Here is a 22,791-nt window from a genome sequence, read left to right on the forward strand (position 1 = left end):
GCGGAGTCGACTCTCAAAGATTCATTCGCTTCAGACGAGGGCCTGTTCAAAACAAACGCTCGAATGAATCGATTCCTTCTCGGACATGAATCCCAACAACAACTTCATCTTCTTGTGTAGTTCAGTTTGGAAAAGAAGAAACGGGGTGCGAAGAAAGTAGTGTAATCAAATTTTAAAACGCACATTCAGAAAATGATAGATAAGTGCAAAAAAGGTATAAATATACTTAAGTGTTTAGCAGGGTTTAGATGGGCAGCTTCAGGCATGTCCCTGAAAAGGATTTATACTGCACTGATTCGTTCTGTTTTTGATTATGGAAGCATAGTTTATAGTTCAACAACTAAAACCTTAATGCAATAACTAGATAGAGTACAGGCCAAGGCACTTCGAAAATGTGCGTTTATTCCATCATTACAAATAGAAGTGGGAGAAATGCGTTTAGATCTAAGGCGATTAAAACTATCCATGTCTTACTGGAAAAATCTGCAAGGTCTTGAAGAAACACACCCCACAAAGCAGTTGTTATTAGAATGCTGGGAGTATGGCCGCCCATTATGCAGTTTTGGGTGGCATGGGAATAGACAGGCAAAGGATATGGAAATTGACAGCATTTCGTGTTGCAAATACAATGGAAAATTTATTGATTACAACCAACACACAGTTCACAATTAGGGCAGTTATAACTTTTTCTTTATTATTATTATTATTTCTCCTGTAGGATGAGGAGCTCAGAGTGGAAGCTGGAGGAGCTGAACACGCAGCGCCAGCTGAAGCTTGGGCTTTGGTCCTATAGGATGTTAAAGGGTTAGTTCACCCAGGTAGCAAAATTATGTCATTAATAACTTACCCTCATGTTGTTCCAAACCCATTAAACCTCCGTTTATCTTCTGAACACAGTTTAAGATATTTTAGATTTAGTCTGAGAGCTCTCAGTCCCTCCATTGAAGCTGTCTGTACGGTATACTGTCCATGTCCAGAAAGGTAAGAAAAACATCATCAAAGTAGTCCATGTGACATCAGAGGGTCCGTTAGAATTTTTTGAAGCATCGAAAATACATTTTGGTCCAAAAATTGCAAAAATTATGACTTTATTCAGCATTGTCTTCTCTTCCGTGTCTGTTGTGAGAGAGTTCAAAACAAAGCAGTCTGGATATCCGGTTCGCGAACGAATCATTCAGTTCATCAAATCGAATTGAATCGTTTTAAACGGTTCGCATCTCCCATACGCATTAATCCACAAATGACTTAAGCTGTTCACTTTTTTAATGTGGCTGACACTCCCTCTGAGTCTGAGTTCAAACAAACCAATATCCCGGAGTAATGCATGAACTCAAACAGTACACTGACTGAACTGCTGTGAAGAGAGAACTGAAGATGAACACTGAGCCTTAAAACGGAGGTCTTACGGGTTTGAAACAACATAAGCGTAAGTTATTAATTACATAAAATTGCTATCTGGGTAAACTAACCCTTTAAAGGTTTTTTTTTTTTTTTTTTTTTTTTGATGACATCCCAGTGTAATCACACTTCAGCCCAGTAGATGGTGGTAATGCACAATGATTGCAAACTACCAATAAAAGAGTTTGTGGCGGAACTGAGGCAGCTATCTGAGCACTGTGAGTTCAGGGCAGTGCTGGAGGACATGTTGCGGGACAGGTTAGTCTGTGGAATTAACGATGACGTCATACAGCGCCGCTTATTGGGTGAAGCCACATTGACTTTCAAAAAGGTTTTGGACATTGCCCTAGCCATGGAGACGGCGGCAAACAACACGATGGACATAAAAAATGCAGGGGGAGGGACGCTATCAGATACTGCCCATTTAGTAGCAAAAGAAAGCAAAAGTAGTTCAGGAAGACCCACAGAGTGTTATCGTTGTGGGGCAGGGCCGCGGGAAGTAATTTTGAACAGGGGGTGCTGTGATTTTTTTTTTTTTTTTTTGACAAAAAACCTATGAGCCTATAGGCCTATTTAAAATACATTTTAAAAATAAATACATTGAGATTTACTACTTTATTGTCATATACACTTCAGTGCACAGCCAGCCAGGGTCTGAAACACACAGACATCAGTTCTCAGATATGCGCAATGCGTTATTAATCTGAAGCAGAATCAGAAATAATAGTTTAATAATTGAAAGAAAATGAAATAATTACTTTCATTACAATTTCAGATAGCCTATACATACATGCAACTTATTTAGATACAACAAATAATATTACAACAAAATATAAGATTAATCAAACTTCACAATAATGCTAAAACAATGCAATCGATTTGGTCAGCTGGCTTGAGTCACTGCACGTTTATTCCACACGCAACTCTATTAACTCCAAAATCTTTTTACGCACACCACAAGGAAATAATCTCTGACTATTTAAGCAATTTGTTTATTGAACAGTTCTCCACATCCATTACGCAAAGAACACACGCACAGTATAAAGCTTTCTGTCTCCATCTCCAACCTTTTTACACAAACCACAAGGAAATAATCTCAGACTATTTAAACGTTATTTAACAGTTCTCCACAACCATTACGCAAAGAACACACGAACGAAATAATACTCTCCATCTCCATCCCCACCACCTTACAAAAATACTATAGTGTACTACTTACAATTGCTTCGCTAGTCAAAGCTGATCCCACACTTGTTGCCAAAAAAATAAATGTTACAAGCGCGGCAGCACCATGCTCTTACCTGAGCTACATGCAGGCGGGGTGCCCTGGTTACAGGTGTCCAAATGTCGAGGTGCGCTGTATTATATAAAGATGAATGTATTCTGCATGGAACGAGCGGGAAACCTTGTTACTCGGCGACCAAACTTGCCTGCCTGACGTTGACAACGTAACTTCCGAACCTGTGTTGATTAGGCCTCAAAATATGAAATTAAAATCCAAAATAAATACGTAATAGCCTACGTGTGTCAAAATCATTTTCTAAAATATTCATAAGGAATTTATAAATTGTGCAAAATATTTTAATAGGCCTACATTTTTTTTATCTCCCTCTCGTCACTACCCCCACTTCCCGCGGCCATGTGTGGGGGTCCGCATTTTGCGAATGACTGTGGCTTTAAAGACGCTGTTTGCCATAATTGCCAGAAAAGGGGGCATATTGCAAAAAAAGTGCAGGGGTGCTAAAAATAAACAGACAAAAGGGTGGGGAAAAGCACAACACACATCACCTGCAGAGTGAGGATTTTGAGGAGCAGTGCTCATTCAACATGTTTAATATCCGTGGCCAGCCCCGGGCTCAGCCCATATATGCAACAATTAAGGTGAATGGCAAAGAGCTAAACATGGAAGTGGACACTGGGGCCTCAGCTTCAGTAATCAGTCAAACCACATTCAACAGGTTGTGGAGCTCAGGGGGTGCACCTGCAATGGAAGAGACAAGTATTAGGCTCAGAACGTACACGGGTGAGTGCATTCCACTTGCGGGGGCTATCAAGGTGGACATTGTATATCAAGAACAGCAAGCCGCGGTGACACTGCTTGTGGTCGAGGGGGAGGGACCGAGTTTGTTGGGGCGGGATCTTCTCCAGAAAATTAACCTGAATTGGGGACAGATCTGGGGTGAAATCAAACATACCACTGTGGTACAGGACATCATAGGGAAATATGCTGATGTCTTTAAAGAGGAATTGGGTACCCTCCCAGGGACCACAGTTAAACTGTGTGTGGACCCCAAAGCACAACCGCGTTTCTTCAAACCACGAACAGTACCATATGCCATGAAAGCTAAGGTTGAGGCGGAGTTGGAAAGGCTACAAAGGGCAGGGGTGATTGACCCTGTGGAGTTTTCTGACTGGGCAGCCCCAATAGTGCCAGTGGTGAAGGAGGACGGGGAAGTGCGCATATGTGGGGATTACAAAATGACCATTAATCAGGCCTCACAGCTCGACACCTACCCCCTACCGCGAGTGGAGGACCTATTTGCTACACTAGCAGGTGGAAAAACATTCACTAAACTAGACATGAATCACGCATATCAGCAACTTTTGCTAGATGAAGACTCTAAGCAATATGTGACTATAAACACTCACAAGGGCCTATTCAAGTATAACCGCCTGGTGTTTGGCGTTGCCTCAAGCCCGGCTATTTTCCAACGCACCATGGACAATCTGTTTCAGAACATTCCCCAGGTTGCCGTCTACCTGGATGACATTCTCGTCACAGGTAAAACAGAAGAGGAACACTTACAAAACCTTGACCTGGTGTTAGATAGAATGTCTGAGGCTGGGCTGCGTCTGAAATGCAGTAAGTGTGTTTTTCAAGCTCCAAGTGTCACATATCTGGGCCATCGGATTTCAGCTCAGGGCTTGTCTCCAGTCGAAGACAAAGTGAGAGCAATTAAGGAAGCCCCAACACCAAAGGACATTGCAGAGCTTAGGTCGTTTCTGGGTCTAGTGAACTATTATGGGAAGTTTTTACCAGACCTCTCGACCGTGCTGGCCCCACTCTACCAGCTGCTACACAAAGGCTGTGTGTGGAGATGGCAGCAGGATCAGGACAACGCTTTCCAGCACGTAAAGGGACTGTTACACTCAACACGACTGCTGGTACATTTTGACCCAGACAAGGAGGACATTCTATCGTGTGATGCCTCCCAGTATGGACTGGGGGCAGTTCTTTCGCACCGCATGGAGGATGGAAGTGAAAAGCCAATCAGCTAAGTGTCACGCACTCTTACTGCAGCAGAAAAGGGGTACTCGCAATTAGAGAAGGAGGGCCTGGCGGTTGTTTTTGCAGTAAAGCGTTTCCACCACTACCTGTTTGGTCGCCCTTTTACCATCTTCACAGACCATAAGCCTCTAATGGGTCTGTTCAGTGAGACAAAGGGCATTCCACCCATGGCCTCAGCAAGAATACAGCGCTGGGCATTAACCCTGTCAGCATACCAGTATAGCATAGAGTACAAGGCGAGTAGCGACGATGCAAATGCTGATGCTTTTAGCGTCTGCCTCTCCCAGACACACCACACCACACAGGCTTTCCCCCAGAGACTGTTTTTCTGATGGACAGACTGTCACAGGCTCCAGTGACAGCAAAGCAAATAAAGCTGTGGACTGAAAGAGACCCAGTGTTGTCGCAGGTGAAGAGGTGGGTGATGCAGGGGTGGCCTGCCACTGTGGAACAGGAGGGGTTCAAACCTTACGTCAAGCGCAAACTTGAATTAAGTGTCCTTGATGGCTGTCTCCTCTGGGATTCCAGAGTGATTGTCCCACCTCCAGGGCGGGCTCAAGTGATGGACGAACTACATGAGGCCCACCCCACTATGAAAAGTCTCGCCAGATCATTTGTGTGGTGGCCTGGGATGGACTGTGCTTTAGAAGAAAAGGTGAAGGTATGTTCTCAGTGTCAAAGCAACCTGAAGATGCCAGCGGCAGCGCCACTACACCCATGGCAGTGGCCCGGCCGTCCGTGGTCCAGACTTCACCTGGATTTTGCTGGCCCATTTATGGGTCGGATGTTTTTAGTGCTAGTGGATGCGCACTCCAAGTGGCTCGAGGCACATATCATGTCAAATATTACTGCACCTACTACTACAGACACACTGAGAAGCATTTTCACAACACATGGGCTGCCAGACACAATTGTGACAGACAACGGGCCCACTTTCACCAGTGAGGTTTTCAAGGAGTTTATGTATAGAAATGGGATTCGTCATGTCTGCACTGCCCCCTATCATCCCGTGTCCAACGGCTTGGCAGAGCGGGCTGTGGAGACTTTCTAAGAGGGGCAGCGGAAGATGTCAGGACAATCGCTGGAAACCAAGCTCGCACGCTTCCTGTTTCAATACAGGATTACTCCACACACAACTACGGGAGTGTCTCCAGCTGAGATGTTGCTGGGGAGGAGACCAAAGTCTCATCTGGACCTCCTCCAGCCAGACATCAGAGCGAGGGTTGCCAGGTATCAGGAGGAGCAAAAAGCAAGGCGGGACCAACATGCCAAAGAGAGACATTTTCACCCAGGGGACAGAGTGTATGTCAAGAACTTTGCCATAGGTTCACCCTGGTTGCCAGGGATAATCTACCGCCAGACAGGGCCAGTATCTTTTGTTGTAGAATTATGTGATGGTAGGCAGGTGCGCAGGCACCAAGATCACTTGCGGGTCCGCCATGATGGGGGAGGGAAGAGTTCTCAAGGGGGTTCCATGCAAAGTCAGTGGGGGCGGCTCTGCAGAGCAGTGTTAATTTCGTTGTCTAAATATTTTCGTCATTATTTTCGTCACGAATATATTTTTGCAGACGAAAACGAAACGAAAACTAAAATAGAAGGCACTGATGGAGACTAAAACTATGACTAAATTGATTGACATTATCGTCAATGAATAACGGACGAGACGAAAATAGACTGTGCCGAAAATCAAATCAGCAGACGGGAGAGATGCGAGGAATGAACAAAAGAACCGGCAAAACATAACAGAACAGACTGCATGAGAGAAGAGAACCAATCCGAGCCTGACTTATTGAGACGTGAAGCAAAGGTTTTCAGTTTTTAAATGAGCTCCCGGGAAGACGGCATTCGAAGAGGTGATGTCTAAAAGAGCGACAAAATGTCCACAGCTCACTTCACGTTTGACGACGAACAAAACAAAACAAAGCGTAAAGCACGCGGAGCGCTCATTCGTGGCAAGAACACAACCAATTTGAAAAGACATTTACAGACGAGCCACCCAGACATTTTCTCAAATGTAATTTCACAACGATGTTCTTTTGTTTATTGAGCTAAGCAAAATTGGAAGACTGCAGTGCGTAGATGTTGTAGCATTAAATATTACGAACTGAAAAGTACTGTAAAATAGCCCCTTCTTCAAGTTAGATGAGAGCACAATACTAATACGTAATATCATGATAAATACATTTGATTAATACTAATGTTTAGTATATTTTATAATGTTCTACTTGTTGACAATATCACAAATATTTCTATATTAGTCACGTGAAACATGAATGTTCACATCCTATCATTATACATACAAATCTAGTAATATTGTAGTATTTAAAACATACAATATTGCTAGACAAATGAATACCTTATAAAATCTTGTTACTTTTTTTTATCCACCTAGCTGCCAACTTATTAAATATTTACTTTAAATGTATGCACTTATTGTTCAGCTCAGCTGTAAGCTTTAAGGTCCTGGACCTAACGTTATTTTTCTTTTATTGATGGTCAACTGTCAGCTAGTTATTGTTTACATTATCATGACAGTGTTTGTTGCTGCATAAAAGCTTTTGAATCGAAATAAAGACACAGTTGTGTTGAAATAAAGTTGAATTTGTGTTTTATATATTTTGGTTAAGTTTGTTTCCTATACCAGCTGTAAAAAATTGTCTAGTAAATCTGTTATTGATTTTAGTCTTATTGTAGTCGACTAAAATACCAAGCAATTTTAGTCGACTAAAATACCAAGCAATTTTAGTCGACTAAAATAAGACTAAAATTAAAACAAATCAGATGACTAAAACTTGACTAAAAATAAAAAGAATTATAGTCAAAAGACTAAGACTAAAACTAAATTAAAATTTTGTGTCAAAATTAACACTGCTGCAGAGGCCGTGCCAATAGCTCCAGGGCACGCGGAAATGTCACATGAGGGTCTGTCTGAGCCCTCAGAGGAGGCACCTGATGAATTGTCGGAGCAGGCAGCTACGGCTGACCCTGCTCAGAGCCTACCTGGGGGACCAGAGCCTGCCTCCAGTTCGGAGGACACCATTCCTGAGCTTAGGAGATCTAAGAGACAACACAAGCCTCCAAACAGACTGACATGTTGAGCTACAGATACGCAAACATTAAATATACCATATAAAAGAGTGTTGTTTGTTTAACAAAAATTTGATGTTCATATTGCTGCCAATGTTTCTCCTGGTAGAGAGGCACTTATCTTACAGTGTGTGTATTAATGTTTTATGTTTGCACTTTAAGAGGGAGAAGTGTTGCAGAGGGACTATTTGCGGTGTAGGCCGGGGTGAAACCAGGAATGTTTGTTTGTTATTTTGCTTCCCCCCCGGTCCTAGTTAAGCTGTTGCACACCGGATGTTTTGAATGTGTTGTTGCCGTTTTTGCAAGCCAGTTTCTGTATTTGCTTATGAGTTTAGTAAAGATGATAAACAGCAATGTCTGCGTGCATCTTTAAATACTCTGGTTATCCAACCTGGTCTCACAGAATTCCGTGAAATGTCCACGGCCCTTAACTCAAAATCCGTGAAGCCATCACGGAATTGCCCCAAATTCCGGGACCCGGCCACGGATATTTCTCCAACGCAAGTCAATGACACTGACCTCCCGTGATCCATACACGGATACCCGTTTCAATGACGGAGTACAGAACTCGCTGAACGGACGTGCTTTCTCATTTGAAAACGCAACATTTGAAGTATTTGTTTCTTTTCCAAAATCAAATGCCATAATGACATTAACCAGACAGCTGTTGTAGTTATTGCATTGTCCTGTCATCATAAAAATTACGTTTGTTTCAGTTAGAAAGTCCGGAGGCTTCACGGATTTTGAGTTAAGGGCCCGTGGACATTTCACGGAATTCTGTGAGACCAAGTTGTGCAAAAATCATGTTTCAAGATCAATGCATATGCATCATCAGGGTTTGTAATCGATGCATTGAGAAAACGAGTGAATCGTTACACCCCTAGTCTTAAGACTTAAGTTAACCAAGAGGTGATCAGTCTACCATTTTGTAACTGAATTTAGAAAGTTAAATGAAAAACAAATAAAAATAAAATAGATGTCTAACTTCTTAAGACTAGTCTAAGCAGTTTATGCAACTGGCTGCTGCTGTTCATCTTCACTAAGGATTGGAGCGAGCTGATGACCGAATCAAATTAAACCTCAGGGGCCGGTTGTTTAAAAGGTTTGATCTTGATCAGAATTATCTGGATATCCCATGTTTTGTTGTCCAGGATCGAGTAACCCATCTTACTTTTGTGCAGCTTTTCAAAGCAAAGTTGATTGGACAGAAATCACAGCCAACTTGAACCCATCAAAAGTAACTTGGATTTAGCCTCAGATACAGGACACATGTAAACATTGCCACCACATGCTTTAGTAATACCATTCAAACAAAAACTCTTCAAAGCTGTCGCTATTAATATCCCAGAGGTAGCCAAATAAACATCACTAGCAAGTTATTTTCCTAGTTGTAGACGCAAGCTCAAAGGGACATAATGAAATCACTTATGCTATTACATTCCATTTGGCCAAAGATATGCCCATTTACACAGTAGAAAGAGAAGGCTTCAGGAAGCTTCTGAATGCACTGGACAAACGATATGAAATCCCATCATGCACCTACTTTTCACAGGTAGCTGTCCTGCGGTTATATTTTTGTCTTTTTTGAACAACATCTGTGCTTTTGTCACTGGTCCTGTTTAAACGTCTGTTAAAAGCAGGCTGTCATTTTGCCAGCTGCAGCTACGTATGTAATAGATATAACAGCAGAAGAATGATAAATGCCCAGGAAGTTCTGCCAGTGACATGAGTGAAGGAGAATTGGATGAGAGAGAGATTACGGCAGGCATGGGTGCGTAATTCTGTGTGTGTGTGTGTTTGTGAGTGTGAAAGAGAAAAAGAGAGAGCGCTCGTTTTATTTATTCTCATAGCAAGGCAAACTAAGTGATTATTACCAAAACTTTGTTATGGCAAGGCTAGCAGACCCAAGTGCAGGACTAAGAATGGGATTAGTTACAAAAGAGGAATATTTATTGCAGGGTTAAAAGGATCTAATATTGTGCGGGTGAAATAGATGCATGCTGAACCGGGTTGGTGGCTGCTGTTCAGAGCAGGGGAAACCGTAGATGAGAGTTCAGAGTGAGAGAGTCTGATCCAGTTGATCCAGAGCAGAATCTGGGAATAGTTTAGCTATCAGAATAGAATACATCCATCAGAAACTGAGAGAGCTAGGAAGGCTTCTGATATGCTCAAGAAAAACCACTTCCTTGAAGACCATTAAAGATCACATCAAACCTGCCAATTTTATGCAAGTTATGGAATCAGTAAAACACCTCGCAGGCTATGACAGTAAAACCCATGCATACAGGTGCCCAAACCTAGCTCTCAAAATTGGACTGATCTTGACAAAGATTTCAATGCTTCTTGAAAGCCATGCAAATCTACAGAACGACTACAGTGCTGCAAAAGATGCTCGTAAATTCTGCAGAGTGTATGAAACCAGATGGAATGAACTGATATCAGCCGCATCACTGAGAACACTTCAGGAGTCTAAGTGGAATATTCCTCTGTTGCTTCCATTCACAAAAGATGTCCAGACAAGTCTCACTTCTACAAAACTACGCAAAACAAACAGGAACACTGTCTCAAGTTCTCAACCTCAGTAATACAGAGCTAGATCAGTTAGCGGATTTTCTTGACCATGACGTTAGAGTGCACCGGCAGTTCTATAGACTTCCTGAAGGCACCCTCCAACTTGCAAAAATTAGCAAAGTCCTCATGGCTCTGGATCAGGGACGCCTGGCAGAATTCAAGGGCAAGACACTGGATGACATTAACATTGATCCTGAAGGTACTTATTATTTTTATTTATCAGTTTATTTAACAGGGACAATGCAGTATAACATTACTACAGTTTCATGCAGTCGATGCTCTACATATAGGCTTCTAGCCAAAGGCTAATTTGCAGTCCCAGTCCCACGTTAGGCTAAAAAAAAACTAAAACAAAAAAACAACAACAACAAATGAAATAAAATATAATAAACAACTAAGTCTACGTACAACTATCAATGTTCACATATCTGCTTTTTTTTAACCACTTTTTCAGTTTTGTTTGAAAAATATTCAACTGTGTTTGCATTTTCAATTCAGCTGACAAGCTGTTCCATAACAATGTACCTTGAACTGTAAATGTAGATTGTGCAAATTGAGTTTTTCTCTGTGGTGCTATACAGTTCTGTGTAGTTGCACCACACCTCTTGTTGCGATCCCCCTACTACTCTGTTTTGATATTAATTTGGCGCAAGATTGTTTAAACATTTGAAAAACATTTTAATAACAGATGAATTTATAAAATTTTCAAAACTAAGCAAACTATATTTTTGTAAAATGCTACAGTGATGCCATCTGGTTGGTTTCTTATCCAAAACTTTTAGTGTTTGTTTTTATAGGGATCTAACAGGTTTAATAGTCAGTTGAGAAACCTGACTCCAGACAGATAAGTGTGAAAAAATAATTGCATGCATGTATAACTTGGCTGCTTTCAAGGATATATGGTCTAATCATGTAAAAACAATTCAGATTTGTTATGATTCTTCTAGATAGCTTCTTAACATGCATATGAAATTTAAAATGAGAGTCTAAAATAACACCTAAATATGTAAAATTATTAACTGTTTCAATTTCCTTTTGATTGATCTTAATTATAAAACCACTCATTTCCTTCTTTCTGATTGAAAAACACATTGAGACAGTTTTTGTACAATTCAGGGTCAAACAACTGTTCTGTAACCACTGTGACACACCAAACATTTCATTTGTTAATATTTCTGGGACTAAACTTGGAGTTTTTGCAGATACATAAATGACTGTGTCATCTGCATATAACTGACATTTTGTTTGCTTACAACAGTTTGGAAAATCATTAACATATAAGGAAAACAACAATGGGCCCAAAATTGACCCTTGAGGGAGACCCATATTATTATTTCGTAAAGCTGAACTTGAATTATTCATTTTAACACACTCATCTCAGGATTTTAAATATGATCTAAACCAATTCATTGCCTGCTGAGTGAAGTTAAATAAATTTAATTTGTGTAGGAGAATTTCATGATTCACAGTATCAAATGCCTTTTTGAGATCTAAAAACACTGCATCTACTATTACCTTTATCTAAGGATTCCTTAATAAATTCTGTGAGATAGCAGTTTGCCATTTCTGTTGAATACTTAGGCCTAAAACTAAACTGTTTAGAATAAAGTAAATCATGTTTTTTTCTAAATAATTGATAAGTTGTTCAGCTACCAATTTTTCCAGAATTTTTGAAATTGCAGGAAGAATAGAAATTGGTCTATAATTCTGAACCTCATCAGCTGATCCTGCTTTGAAAATTGGAGTTACAATACTAGTTTTACAATTTGAAGGGAATTTATTTTCTCTAATTGATAAATTTATCAGATTTACCAAGGGCTTTATCAAACAAGCACTATATGTTTTTACAAATGCAGTATCCATTCCAAATATATCTTTAGCCCTTGAGTTTTTCAGTTGATTAATAATTTGAAGTATCTTATGTTCATCAACCTCAGAAATATGAAAGGATGGAGTGTGCCATTTATTACATTTTGAGGTAGTTGTATAGTTTTAAAACACATAGCAAGCTCTTCCACAGACTGAGTAAAATATCTATTAAATTAATTGGCAAATTCAGTGCTATCAGTACTTAATCTACCATTTATGTTCAGCTCCACTAAAGGTTTTCTTTGTGTACCCTCTTTTTTAGAAAGTTTATTTATACACTTCCAAAGAGATTAGCTATTTCCTCCTGATTCTGTAACCAATTGCTCAAAATATGCAGTTTTTGCCTTCCTCATATCACTAATTACTTTATTTACTTACAATGAAATATTCAAGTTCAGCCCTAGTCATTTCCACTTGTAAAAGTGCAGTATTGTCCTTGCTATATATTTAAACCATTTTTATGCCACATGTCTGTTTTATTGAAAAATATGAAGATTAAGTGTGGGTTTCCAGTGTTTTTGAAATACCATTTGATGTACATAGGTATACATTTATGTATGTGTGTGGTCATTTATATCTTATGACTTTCTTTGATGTTCCATAGTGCCAACATGATCCAGAACCCTTACCTTCAATGAACAAAGTTGGAATTAATCCTTCCCTGGTGGACTACACAGATTCTGATTAATCTCAGAGTCCAAGCACAAATCATGACCAGTTTAATTCAAGCTGCCAGGTATTGTTTTTTTTTTTTCTGAGCATTTGCATGTATTTGTACAGGAATGGGTACCAAAATATAGTATCAGTTAGCTCAGACATTATTGGTTCTGCTTTCAGTACCTATTTTTCCCTTGTCCTTGGGTTTAAATGTTAATTACATATTTTTCAACACTCTAGACATGGTGTCCGACTTCTGAGTTTGAACTAATCCTCACCCACCAGGACGGAGATTATATTCCAAGGCTGAGGAGGACCAAAAGCATACAGGTAAGCAACTAAAAATGTAGAAGATGGATGTACATACTTAACATACTTAGCATCTTGTACGTAACAGAAAATGAATGTTTAATCAGTGTGCTGACTTTGACTTCACTTTTTCTTTTCTGAAGATGAACAGAAAGGTTGAGATTGCTTCAGATGAGCTTTTTGACCTCACCTCAGGTAGCAGTGGAGAGGAATATATTCCTCACAGTAGTGAGGATTCATCTGAAGGTACAGACACAAGCGAAGTCATTCAACCAGTCAATCAGAAAGAGAGCATGCTTAGATTTCCAATCCTAGGGAAGTATGCTGACATCCGAGAACTGACGATGTGTCGTCAAAGCAAATCCTTAACAGAGGACGCTCACCTTCAAGAAGAGGGGGCAACTCTGGTATGAGACGTAAAAGGCAATGTTCAAGCAGTTCAAGACGTGCATCCTACCCTACAACACAAGCAAGTAGTGGTCACTCAACAAAATGGAGTGGAGAGGGAGACCCTGAATCTGTATTACAGAATACAGCACCTGATCTGGAGAAAGATCTTCCTGACAGTGCCTCTTCCCTCCATACAGAAGATGTAGCTGATGGTTCACTTTCCATATCTGCTGTCTGTAAAAAGGAGAATGGGTCAAGAATGTACAACAAAAAGCAATACTGTTTGTACTGTAGGGAGGGATTCATAAAAATGGTTAGGCATTTGGAGCATGCTCATAAAGATAAACCAGAGGTTGCACAGGCTTTGTCCTTTCCAAAAGGCTCCAAAGAAAGACGAATGCATATGGAATATTTGAGAAACAGGGGCAACTTTGCACACAATGTGGATGTATTAAATGCTGGTGTTGGAAATCTTGTTCCTCGCAAGCAACCAAGGAAGGATTGTCAAGCACAGAATTTCCTGCATTGTATACATTGTCATGGTTTCTTCACAAAGAATGTTGTTTGGCGGCACATGATGACCTGCAAGTTCAAACCGAGTGTTCCACAAAAACCTGGCAAAACTCGTGTCCAGGCCCTCTGTGCATTTGCTGTACCTCCACCACCTGGTGTCAAGGTGGAATTTTGGAAGCTGCTAAACAACATGGTTCAAGATTAAGTTTGTTCTGTACTGAAATCGGATGTCTGTATCATGGAGTATGGTGAGCATTTGTATAACAGGCTTGGATAGGTTGTTGGCAAACATGAATACATCCATCAGAAACTGAGAGAGCTAGGAAGGCTTCTGACATGCTCAAGAAAAACCACTTCCTTGAAGATCATTAAAGATCACATCAAACCTGCCAATTTTATGCAAGTTATGGAATCAGTAAAACACCTCGCAGGCTATGACAGTAAAACCCATGCATACAGGTGCCCAAACCTAGCTCTCAAAATTGGACTGATCTTGACAAAGATTTCAATGCTTCTTGAAAGCCATGCAAATCTACAGAACGACTACAGTGCTGCAAAAGATGCTCGTAAATTCTGCAGAGTGTATGAAACCAGATGGAATGAACTGATATCAGCCGCATCACTGAGAACACTTCAGGAGTCTAAGTGGAATATTCCTCTGTTGCTTCCATTCACAAAAGATGTCCAGACAAGTCTCACTTCTACAAAACTACGCAAAACAAACAGGAACACTGTCTCAAGTTCTCAACCTCAGTAATACAGAGCTAGATCAGTTAGCGGATTTTCTTGACCATGACGTTAGAGTGCACCGGCAGTTCTATAGACTTCCTGAAGGCACCCTCCAACTTGCAAAAATTAGCAAAGTCCTCATGGCTCTGGATCAGGGACGCCTGGCAGAATTCAAGGGCAAGACACTGGATGACATTAACATTGATCCCGAAGATACTTATTATTAGGCCTGTCAATTACTTAAAATATTTATTGTCCATAGTTCACTCACGATTACTTGCAGATTAATAGTGCATTTTTTTATCTGTTCTGAATGTACCTTAAAGGGATTTTTGTTTCTGCTTGCCATACACAGCGGTACTGCTGCACCTCTTCGACGGTCATAATTACTGAACGCACCTGCATTAATCATATCTGGGGCTGCAGCTAAAATAATTATAGTAATCGAGTATTCTATAGATTATTACATTGATTTGTCGAGTAATCGTATAAGAAATACTTTTGCTTGACAGCAACACAAACTCACCACCCAACCAGGTGGAGAAAAATAAACGTACATGTATACAAAAAAATTTTGCCTTTAAAAGAAATTTGAGTTAATTTGAAAGTTAACTTTGAAAGCCCTACTTATAAAATTTTTCTTCACAGATTTCAACATGAATACTTCATGTCTCATACATGTTTTTCTTTGGCGTAATTGGGAGCGTGTCTGGATCTAATGAATTACATTGGGCTTTCACTAACAGTCATTCTTTTCCCTTCTACCCCCCCCCCAACCCTTTACAGAAAATGTGCTCTTGGACAGCGAACATGAGTCAGAGTCAGGTACGTATTTTACATATGATCCTAATTCTTACCATGTTTATGTGTTAATGGATAACCACATATGTTGATTTACGATATGGATGTTCCAAAAAAAGCTTTTTTTCTCTTAAATATTATCTGCTAATGTCTAGTCCAATCTGATACTTTTACCTAAATATTGATTAAATATGTATCTGAAACAATGGGATCTGTCTGTGTGTGTGTGTGTGCTGTTATTTTCATTGTTTAAAACCTTGATTTCAAGGCTATTTTAGTATTATGTATTATCGTATTAATTATCAACTGATATTTTTCATAAAGCCCTAGTATCAAGCACAAGGTTGTGGGTTTGATTCCCCGGAAACACATGATAGGTAAAAATTGATAGCCTGAATGCACTATAAGTCGCTTTGGATAAAAGCGTCTGCTAAATGCATAAATTTAATTTACCAAAATTCCTCAAATAAAAACCAGTAGTCCAATAAATGCCGGGCCTCTTATAGTGGCCGGGGGCGTGGTCAACATGGACAAATAAAGGCTGGTCTTAAATAAAGGCCGGGGGAGAATTTGTGCAGCAGAGCCAGATAACGAACGTACATAGTAAAGTTTGTAGTAAATAACGCACTGTCTGAGCGTTTCTCGTTCTTGAGTCAAGAACTGGTTGCATCAGTTTTCGGATCACCAGTACACTGAACCGAGAAGCATCTCTGTCAGATGTGTCCGATTCGAGAACCGAGGAGCTCATGATACTGCGCATGCGTGATTCAGCGTGAAGCAGACTGACACAGAGCGCATCTGAACCGAACTGATTCTTTTGGTGGTTGATTCTGAATTGATTCTGTGCTAATGTTATGATCTCTGTCCACTGGAACGCTATCGCTTTTAATTTAAAATGGGTTATTTAAAACAATTACTTATCAAACAGATGGAATAAGAAATAAAGGCCTGCCTCTAATAAAAGCCTGCTTCTGCACCTTCTGCAGCTCAGGTAAATAAACAACCTGGCTTTTATTTGAGGAATTAGGGTAATTTAATTTAATTAAAAAACCATGGACTCTACCATACAGGGACACAATCAAGGGACACGAGTATCAGTTTTGATTCATCCTCAATTCTATACCTTGCTTCACTTCTTTTTCAATTTTCATGACCAACTCTTACTATGTGTTTCCAGATCCTTACTAGCAGTTGTGGTTTCTCCATTAGGGCGATTGGGCGACACACCACCAAAGGAAATTGAGGGATTTTTTTTTTTTTTTTTACATTGTACCACAATATTACACTAGCTTTCACTATTCTAGACTGTTTGTGCTGCCTTTAAATAGTCCAATCAGCGGTGAGTCGCGTTTTGTGTAGTACTGCCCCTTTTTCAGCGATTTCTGTCAGACTGAGAATCGCACCGAGTGCTCCCATAGACTTCCATTCAAAGATCTTTTTTTTTTAACTGCAACCACTGCAATGCAATCCCAATGAGTTCCGGGGAACAGTGACATCCAATAATATTTAAAAACTATTTTGAATTTTAACAATGAGAAAAAAATGAAAAAGTACTTTAATATCATTAGCGAATGTGAAAAAAACACACACAAAAAAAAAAAACAGAGAGAAGGGGACAGCTATGCCTTTGTCAGCTGAACTTAATCAACATCACGAACGTTACCTCAGTGCATATTTATTATATCATGTCATTGAAAGAAATACCATTAATTTGTCGTAGCAATAAGGATAAATTGGCAATTAAAGAATTAGGACCACAAAGACCAAATTTAAACATCAAACAAGTATCTATAAAGTGCGGGAAGTCGTATAAAACAAGGATTTTTGAGGACTTGGTATGAGCGGAGAAAAAGGCTACCAAATTATTCTGCTAATTTACTGCTGCATTTTGTTCCATCCCGAGAATGTGACAGACAGTGTTGGACAGTGTTTTCTGGTTGGACAGTGTTTTCTCTACTTCCTGTTGGCCTTCTGTAGCTAATCATAGCTCCGTGTAGCTGTTTTTATTTTATATTTTTTCTCTATAATCTTTCTTACTATCACTGTCTGTTTGTTTGTTTTTTAAGTTGTAAAATATAACTTAATTCACACCATATTTCTGATATTATCGATCAATCTTGTCAGATTAACTTTGATCGTTCACTCTTCCGTGACTGCAGTACACCTGCAAAGCGTTAGCACCCGTTAGCTTGTCATTAGCGTTTTCTTTTCTCCTCTCCTCTCTCTCGCTCCAGTTTTTCACAAGTTCATCAAACAACCGCAGTAAGAATATTTCATCAAGCACGGTGAGTAATGGCTTCGCCTACTATCGTTATTTGCAACTCTTGCCACATGTACAGTTTATCTATCTCTGTCGCTGATGAGGGATTCACATGTGATAAATGCAGGGAAATAGTTAGGCTGAAAGAGAAGATTTCAGAATTAGAGACATGCATCCAAACTTTAATTGAGGACAGTAAGAATGTTAGGGATCTAGATACGGCTTTGGATGCGTCTAGCTCAGGGATTCCTGTACATTGTCCGGTTCCAGCAACAGAGCCCCTGCAGCAGGGCAACTGGGTGACGGTGAGGCAGCGTAGTCGTGGGTCAAAACACCGCTCTTCTGTTCCGATCAAAACATTTAACAGGTTCTCCCCACTCAGTGATGCACCCACTGAGAAACCTGATGAAAGTGCTCTAGTTATTGGCGATTCTATTGTACGGAACGTGAATATAGAGACACCAGCCACCATAGTCAAATGTTTACCGGGAGCCAGAGCGCCTGACATCTTGGCAAATTTAAAATTGCTGGCTAATGCTAAACGTAAATACAGTAAGATTGTTATTCATGCCGGCGCTAATGATGTTCGACTTCGCCAGTCGGAGATCACTAAAAATAACTTTAAAGAGGTGTGTGAACTTGCAAGCACGATGTCAGACACTGTAATATCCTCTGGTACCCTCCCTGCTTACCGTGGTGACGAGATGCATAGCAGATTGTCATCACTCAATGGCTGGATGTCTAAGTGGTGCCCACAGAATAACATAGGTTTCATAGACAATTGGACGAGCTTTTGGGGCAGACCTGACCTGTTTAAAAGAGATGGTCTTCATCCCTCCTGGGGTGGCGCCACTCTTCTGTCTAGAAATATGGCACATAGTCTTAGTGTTTATACTTGACTAACTGGGGCCCAGGTCAGGAAGCAGACAGACTGGCTAAACCGACCGTCTGCTAGCTGCCTCCCGTCACAGAGGTCAGGTAATTCTCAGCACATAGAGACTCTTTCACCTAGATATCACACTATAGAGACTGTGTCTGTTCCACGAACTAGAAAATACAAAAAACGTCCAAACCAAGTTAAGGTTAACAATTTAATTGAGGTTCAACAAATAAAAAACAAATGCAATATGCATAAACAAATGATAAAGATTGGCTTATTGAATATCAGATCCATTTCTACGAAAACACTTTTTGTAAATAATATGATAACTGATCATAATAAAGATGTGCTCTGTTTGACAGAAACTTGGCTAAAACCTGATGATTACATTATTTTAAATGAGTCCACCCACCAAGATTACTGTTATAAACATGAGCCGCGTTTAAAAGGCAAAGGGGGAGGAGTTGCTTCAATTTATAACAACGTTTTCAGGATTTCTCAGAGGGCAGGCTTCAAGTATAACTCGTTTGAAGTAATGGTGCTTCATATAACATTATCCAGAGAAACCAATGTTAATGATAAATCCCCTGTTATGTTTGTACTGGCTACTGTATACAGGCCACCAAGGCACCATACAGACTTTATTAAAGAGTTTGGTGATTTTACATCCGAGTTAGTTCTGGCTGCAGATAAAGTTTTAATAGTTGGTGATTTTAATATCCATGTCGATAATGAAAAAGATGCATTGGGATCAGCATTTATAGACATTCTGAACTCTATTGGTGTTAGACAACATGTTTCAGGACCTACTCATTGTCAAAATCATACTCTAGATTTAATACTGTCACATGGAATTGATGTTGATAGTGTTGAAATTATTCAGCCAAGTGATGATATCTCAGATCATTATTTAGTTCTGTGTAAACTTCATATAGCCAAAATTGTAAATTCTACTTCTTGTTACAAGTATGGAAGAACCATCACTTCTACCACAAAAGACTGCTTTTTAAGTTATCTTCCTGATGTATCCAAATTCCTTAGCATATCCAAAACCTCAGAACAACTTGATGTAACAGAAACTATGGACTCTCTCTTTTCTAGCACGTTAAATACTGTTGCTCCTTTACGCTTAAGGAAGGTTAAGGAAAACAATTTGACACCATGGTATAATGAGCATACTCGCACCCTAAAGAGAGCAGCCCGAAAAATGGAGCGCAGCTGGAGGAAAACAAAACTAGAGGTATTTCGTATTGCTTGGCGGGAAAGTAGCATATCCTATAGAAAAGCATTAAAAACTGCTAGATCTGATTACTTTTCTTCTCTTTTAGAAGAAAACAAACATAACCCCAGGTATTTATTCAATACAGTGGCTAAATTAACGAAAAATAAAGCCTCAACAAGTGTTGACATTTCCGAACACCACAACAGTAATGACTTTATGAACTACTTTACTTCTAAAATCGATACTATTAGAGGTAAAATTGCAACCATTCAGCCGTCAGCTACAGTATCACATCAGACAGTGCACTATAGACCCCTGAGGAACAGTTCCACTCATTCTCTACTACAGGAGAGGAAGAATTGTATAAACTTGTTAAATCATCTAAACCAACAACATGTATGTTAGACCCTATACCATCTAAGCTCCTAAAAGAGGTGCTTCCAGAAGTCATAGGTCCTCTTCTGACTATTATTAATTCCTCATTGTCATTAGGATATGTCCCCAAAACCTTCAAACTGGCTGTTATTAAGCCTCTCATAAAAAAACCACAACTTGACCCCAGAGAACTTGTTAATTATAGACCAATCTCGAATCTCCCTTTTCTGTCCAAGATACTAGAAAAGGTGGTATCCTCACAATTATATTCCTTCTTAGAGAAAAATGGTATATGTGAGGATTTCCAGTCAGGATTTAGACCGTATTATAGTACTGAGACTGCTCTCCTTAGAGTTACAAATGATCTGGTCTTATCATCTGATCGTGGGTGTATCTCTCTATTAGTTTTATTGGATCTTAGTGCTGCGTTTGACACAATTGACCACAACATTCTTTTGCATAGACTTGAACACTTTGTTGGCATCAGTGGAAGTGCATTAGCATGGTTTAAATCGTACTTATATGACCGCCATCAGTTCGTAGCAGTGAATGAAGATGTATCATATCGATCACAAGTGCAGTATGGAGTACCTCAAGGCTCAGTACTAGGGCCGCTATTCTTCACGCTTTATATGTTACCCTTGGGAGATATCATCAGGAAACATGGTGTTAGCTTTCACTGTTATGCTGATGATACTCTATATTTCCTCGCAGCCCGGTGAAACACACCAATTTGAAAAACTAATGGAATGCATAGTCGATATAAAAAATTGTATGATGAGTAATTTCTTACTGCTAAATTCAGAAAAAACAGAGGTGTTAATCATAGGGCCTAAAAACTCTGCTTGTAATAACCTAGAACACTGTCTAAGACTTGATGGTTGCTCTGTCAATTCTTAGTCATCAGTTAGGAACCTAGGTGTGCTACTTGATCGCAATCTTTCCTTAGAAAGCCACGTTTCTAGCATTTGTAAAACTGCATTTTTCCATCTCAAAAATATATCTAAATTACGGCCTATGCTCTCATTGTCAAATGCAGAAATGTTAATCCATGCATTTATGACTTCAAGGTTAGACTATTGTAATGCTTTATTGGGTGGTTGTTCTGCACGCTTGGTAAACAAACTACAGCTAGTCCAAAATGCAGCAGCAAGAGTTCTTACTAGAACCAGGAAGTATAACCATATTAGCCCGGTCCTGTCCACACTGCACTGGCTCCCTATCAAACATCGTATAGTTTTTAAAATATTGCTTATTACTTATAAAGCCCTGAATGGTTTAGCACCTCAGCATTTGAATGAGCTCCTTTTACATTATACTCCTCTACGTCCGCTACGTTCTCAAAACTCAGGCAATTTGATAATACCTAGAATATCAAAATCAACTGCGGGCGGCAGATCCTTTTCCTATTTGGCGCCTAAACTCTGGAATAACCTACCTAACATTGTTCGGGAGGCAGACACACTCTTGCAGTTTAAATCTAGATTAAAGACCCATCTCTTTAACCTGGCATACACATAACATACTAATATGCTTTTAATATCCAAATCCGTTAAAGGATTTTTAGGCTGCATTAATTAGGTAAACTGGAACCGGAAACACTTCACATATCACCGTACTTTCTACATCATTAGAAGAATGGCATCTACGCTAATATTTGTCTGTTTCTGTCTTATTCCGAGGTCACCGTAGCCACCAGATCCAGTCTGTATCCAGATCAGAGGGTCACTGCAGTCGCCCGGATCCAGTACGTATCCAGACCAGATGGTGGATCAGCACCTAGAAAGGACCTCTACTGCCCTGAAAGACAGCGGAGACCAGGACAACTAGAGCTCAGAAACAGATCCCCTGTAAAGACCTTGTCTCAGAGGAGCACCAGGACAAGACCACAGGAAACAGATGATTCTTCTGCACAATCTGACTTTGCTGCAGTCTGGAATTGAACTACTGGTTTCGTCTGGTCAGAGGAGAACTGACCCCCAACTGAGCCTGGTTTCTCCCAAGGTTTTTTCTCCATTCTGTCACCAATGGAGTTTTGGTTCCTTGCCGCTGTCGCCTCTGGCTTGCTTAGTTGGGGTCACTTCATCTACAGCGATATTGTTGACTTGACTGCAAATAAATGCACAGACACTATTTAAACTGAACAGAGATGACATAACTGAATTCAATGATGAACTGCCTTTAACTATCATTTTGCATTATTGAGACACTGTTTTCCAAATGAATGTTGTTCAGTGCTTTGACACAATGTATTTTGTTTAAAGCACTATATAAATAAAGGTAAAAAAAAAAAAAAAAAAAGACATTGCATGGACAACTACAGGTGTCACCAAATGCATAATCTCTCAGAGAAGGTGAAAAAACATGAAAGAGCAAAGATGTTTGTGGATATTAGGGAGCAGTGTAAGATAAGTGAGTAATTAATCAAGCAAATATTCCCC

At 39.9% G+C, this 22,791-nt stretch overlaps 1 pseudogene; it reads left to right on the top strand.

Moving 5' to 3' along the window:
- The first annotated feature begins 1,501 nt into the window (after positions 1–1,501).
- Positions 1,502–8,076, top strand: LOC127975802 (uncharacterized protein K02A2.6-like; annotated as a pseudogene).
- The last annotated feature ends 14,715 nt before the right edge of the window (positions 8,077–22,791 follow it).

Source organism: Carassius gibelio, chromosome B17 (assembly GCF_023724105.1).
Source record: "Carassius gibelio isolate Cgi1373 ecotype wild population from Czech Republic chromosome B17, carGib1.2-hapl.c, whole genome shotgun sequence".
In the NCBI taxonomy this organism is placed as follows: Eukaryota; Metazoa; Chordata; class Actinopteri; order Cypriniformes; family Cyprinidae; genus Carassius; species Carassius gibelio.